This window comes from Sinohyriopsis cumingii, chromosome 5 (assembly GCF_028554795.1).
Source record: "Sinohyriopsis cumingii isolate HCF-2022 chromosome 5, ASM2855479v2, whole genome shotgun sequence".
Classification (NCBI taxonomy): domain Eukaryota; kingdom Metazoa; phylum Mollusca; class Bivalvia; order Unionida; family Unionidae; genus Sinohyriopsis; species Sinohyriopsis cumingii.
The window spans coordinates 122,352,719-122,357,994 of record NC_142965.1 but is presented as its reverse complement, the minus strand read 5'-3'; positions in this window follow the sequence as shown (position 1 = coordinate 122,357,994).

Below are 5,276 nucleotides of genomic sequence, written 5' to 3'. Positions count from 1 at the left end.
GCGTGTTTAGCTCGGGAAGGTCGTATTCTCTTCGGTCGTGATAAAGAAGTCTGATACATTTGTTTCAGACTTCTTAACTCCGCTAAAATGTCCAACAGTACCGTGGCCGTTTGATTTTCACCCTCTTGTTTCTTTGCTGCTATTTCTTCTTGTTGTTGTTTTTTTCTTACCTCTTCTTGTTGCTGTTGCTGTTGCTGTAGGAGAAAAGCTTGTTCCGCTTCCTTTTGTCGTTGCATAAATTTCTCCAATTCTTCTTTCTGTCTCTGTCTAAAACTCTCCACTTGCGGTAATGAAGAATGAGACGAAGGTTCCGGAACAAATTCTTGCGAGGTAAGAAAATCCACAAAATCCCAATGTACCTCTTTTGAAAGTAAGTCCGGGTTCCCCTGGGCGGTCTCCACTGCTGGTGCACCCCAGTGAATCGTTTTCTGAGTTTCCGTCATGTTGAATCACTGTCGCATAGATTGACTGCACACAGGCGCAAGCGACTCTATATAGACCACGTGACGTCACAGACCGCTGTCTTCGGATTGGATGCGGGCTGACTGAATTTTGTCACGCGTGTTTGGATTGGTCAATGAACTCAATCCGTTTCAATCCTTCCTCTCCCTATAAATAAGCGCAGTTCAGCGCAATCACTCACCTGTTCTCGGAGCCTCAAGATGTGGACCGATGTTCAATCTTCCACCATTGTGTCAACAATGATGTTCAGGACGGACATACCCATGTATGTCCGGTCCAAGTGGACTGTTGTCGATAGGACAGATACTATTCTATGGATTAGAAGAGTTTACATAGAAAGACAAGGATGCCTCAAGAGGGTACTTGTGTATGGACCTGCAGTTAGAAGGAGTTTAAGAAGAAGAAGATGTGACAGATGCCGTCTATGTTAATATCAACATAAAACCAAAGGCCCTTTTCAGGGCCACCCACATTTCTCGAAAAGAGATTGACTTTCCATTGCCTACCCCTTTTTTAAAAATTTAAAAAAAATAAATCCCATGTTCAATTCCCCTTGTCCCTATACAGGCCCAAACTCTATTCCCCATGTTCAATTCCCATTGTCCCTAGAGTGACCCAGCAATATCTCCCATGTTAAATTTCCATTGTTCGAATGCCTTTGTCCCTAGAATGTCCCTAGCATGGATATTTCCTTTCTCCAATGTTAAATTCCCTTGTTCCCAGAGTGACCCAGGGTTTTTTGCCCATGTTAAATTTCCATTGTCCCTAGAGTGACCCACGGTGGTTAATGTTAAATTTACATAGTCCCCAGATTGACCCAAGGGTGTTTCTAATGGTAATTCCCATTGTCCCTAGGGTATCCCCATTCACTACTCATGTTTAAACCCTTTCAGTCAGGTTGTTAAGGACTAGTTAGTCCTACACCTGAGTGGCTAAATTTAAAAATAGTCTGTGAGTACATAAAAGCCTGGGGGATGAGGCTTTCTTTCCTTCCCCAGGAGTAATTAAAAATCACGCAGTGCGTTATTAAACCAGTGATACATGCTCCATTAGAGCGAAAATCACTTTAATTCAAGCAGGCAAGCAAGCAAGTTCGGGTACCGTCTCTAGCACTCTTGATGACACCAACTGCCTGGGTTATTTTCTTTCTTGCAAGCCCCTATGTTCCACTTCTGTTTGTGATAATAACTTGTGATACTTCACATTTTCTAAAGTGGAAATCTTTACAAGCCATACAAAATACAAAACTTATATGACTTTGGCTTTTGACACTTGCACAGACTCTTCACTTTATAAGTGTCACGAAAAAATTGTATATCCAATTTTTACCATTTTCAAAAACACGCACACACTTGCAGCTTGACCAGAAATATGTACATCTTGTTTTGTGGATAAGTCACAGACAAGTCCAAGCATATATAAGTGGTTATGAACGTTAGGAATATCCCCTCATTTTTTCAGAACTATCAAAGCTTGTATGTGCATTTTCCATTTTCCACTCTATATTAGTGCTTAGATTTGTTCCAAAAAAAAAGAAAAAAGAAACGAAACAATTTTGAAGAAAAAACAACTGAATTTTGAATTCAGGTTTCTCTCTGTTTATAATTTTTTTTCAAGTTGATGGTGCATGACAGAGTACATTCGCCTACCTTTCCAAAGTGAGAGGCATTTCTTCACATGTCATTACCTTTGTTAAATTCGGTTTCATTGGTTAGTTATCGTTAATCTTTAATTTTTTTGATGCATTTCTTTCTGATAGAAGATTTAAGCCTTTCTATTGTTGTAACGGTATTTATGTTGTTTAGTCTGTTGATGAAATTATCTGTAGCAAAGTGCTTAAGATTTTTCAGTTTTTTTTATTATTTCAAGCCCTACAAAAGGAGACCAAGATTGTCTTCAAAGACGATTGAAACTCTAAATTACACGGGCGTGAAGGAAAACATCGTTGTGTTCATTGTAATCATGCTTGCCGTATCTCTTTGTGTTTTAGAAGTCATATTTCTTCTTAAGTAAATACACGCATCAATAGACAGATAGACTGGGTCATCATCCTTGAGGTTCACTGTACTTTCGGTTCTTTACTTCATACAAACCCCAAATTTATTAGTTTGAAGAAAAAAAAATAACATGCCCCTCAATACTGTGACACGTCTGTTCTGACTCTACCGATGTGAGTGTGAGTGTTTATGTTAAAATGTTTAAGTGAGATGTAAAAAAATGGTCAGCTTGAAAACGCGAACCAATACTGTGACGCTCAGTATTTTGATGTGATAAGAAGAAATGGTACAACACACACAAAGAGGGCTTGTAAGTTCACATTTCAGTCTGTCTGCACTGTAATGGTAACAACGCAAGAACATAGGGATTATTATGCCACACAGTCCTAGAACAAAACAATGCATCACCCGTTGTAAGCCATTTCATTGGCTATACTTATTTTCTTACCGCGTTCACTTCGAATTGACTTGAGTAACTATTCAGACAGTGACGAGAATGGCCATGCTTTACTGGGTCTATCCTATAGGCGATTTATATAAAAAAATATTTTTAAAAATTAAACTAATGCACGAACAATCGTACCATGGGCGATCCCATTGAAATTGTGTCCGTCTTATTGCAAAATACATCAACATTTAATTTAACCGTGCAGATCGCTAGAACAAACCTCTGATAATATACATTTTGAAAAGTGTTGTGTGACACGGATCGCCATTGTCGCTTGGTGTCTGCTTTCTTGTTCGAAAAGAGATCGTTTCGCCTTGACTATAAAAATTGAATTTGACTAAGTTTTACGCACTTCATGAACTCATAAATTTACGTTGTAGGTGTGAGCCGTCGTTCTCAGTTTTCTGGAAGTTCGCTTTTGCGTTTCTCAGATGTGATACTATTTTTTATGGACCAAACGAAATTTCTTTTGGCGTGAATCAGGACTCGTGGTTTTGTGGCATTAATGGAGAGCATTGATTAAAGCTCAGTTATGTCGTCTTCGAAATCGCTGACACGGATTTGAGCTAACACTTCAGGTTTTGTGTGAGGCGATACGGTACATCATTGCCTTTTACTTTCTCAATGAAATCGTTTCATCTTATTGCAAAATTACATTTGACTAGGTTTCATACGCAGCCTGTATAAAGGGAGAGTGTCTTAGCGTCAGAGTATTCATTCCACTCTCAAACGATCAAGAAGATGGAAGAGTCAGCACAGATCGACCTGCTGGTCAAATATTTGCTAAAAGTCATACGAAAGCATAATTCACAGGCGAAAGTGGCAACAAAACTTACTCTTTTGGTCGTTGATTTGATGAGAGTCATACGAAAGTGTGTAAGTGCTAATGAAGTTTGCTATATCTGCAAAGGTAAATGGGTATTTGTCTCCAGAATACCTGCTTCGTCTAAGAAAGAGAGACAAAAGTCAAGATACCTAATATCGTTGTCGGGAGAAAGGACACTGGGATTCAGAGTGCCCTACGAGAAAAGAGAAGAAACAGAAACAAGACGAAACAGAGAAGAGGGATTCAGAAGAAGAAGAAATTGAAGATGACGAAGAACTTGTGCCAGTAAAGACATGGAAATGGAAAAATTGACAATGTGAGCCGATGCGTTGGCCCTGATGTGAAATTTCATACTACCTTCTAAAAGAGAATAGACCAGAAAGAAAACGTAAGTGTCTCTTAGTCTTTACATTCTATAATAAGGATGGCGTGTTTTGTTTTTTACTCACACTTTATGAAATTGTGCTCTTTCACCTATCTCTATCCCTCTGGAACATGTTTTAGTTAGAATTGAAATGAAAGGATGTTTTCCTTCACGCACGCTCTTTAGGCATGCAAGTCGGTAAACAATATTCATCCATCATTTTGTGTCTTGATGTTTCCTATATCACACACTGATGCCATAAAATAACGGGTTAAATGGGTTTTGTAGTGTTGGGGGTGGGGTGGGGTGTAGGTGCTTGACAGAGTTGGTCATTGCAGGTGAGGGCTTAGGTACTTTCAAAACACTTTTCTTCTTCACTGTGTTGATGGAATATAATGGGTTATTTTCTTCATTCTATGTTGATAGTATATATAAAGGGTTATTTCTTCACTCCGTGTGGATAGTGTATAATTGCTTTCTTCTTCCTTCTGTGTGGTTAGTATATTATGGCTTTTTCCTCTTCCCTCTTTGAGGATAGTATATATTGGGTTATTTATTTCTTCCCTCTGCGTAGATTGTAGATATGGGGTTTATTTTATTTACATCTCACCTCCGTGTGGATAGTAGGTATGGGATTTGTATTTTTCCTCTTCCATGTGTAGATAGTATATTTGGGTTTTGTATTATCTCCCTTCTTTGTGGATAGTATATTTGGGGTTTGTTTTTTCCTTTTCCCTCTGTGTGTGTGTGTGTGTGTGTGTGTGTGTGTGTATTCGCATACGTTGTGTAGATCGTATATTTGGTTGTTTTCTTCTTCTTCCTCCCGAGTGTAGATCGTATAGTTGGGGTTTGTCCGCGTTAGCGACGTTGTGTGGATAGTATATTTGGGAATTGTATGCTTTCGGGGCCGTTTGTATGGAAAGTATATTTGGGGTTTGTATGCGTTCGCGTACGTTTGTGTGGATAGTATATTTGGAGTTTGTATGCGTTCGCGAACGTTTGTGTGGATAGTTTATTTGGGGTTTGTATTATCTCCCTTCTGTGTTGATAGTCTATTTGGGGTTTGTATGCGTTAGCGACGTTGTGTGGATAGTATATTTGGAGTCTGTATGCGTTCGCGTACGTTTGTATGGATAGTATCTTTGGTTTTGTTTTTTTCCTCTTTCCTCTGTGTGTGTG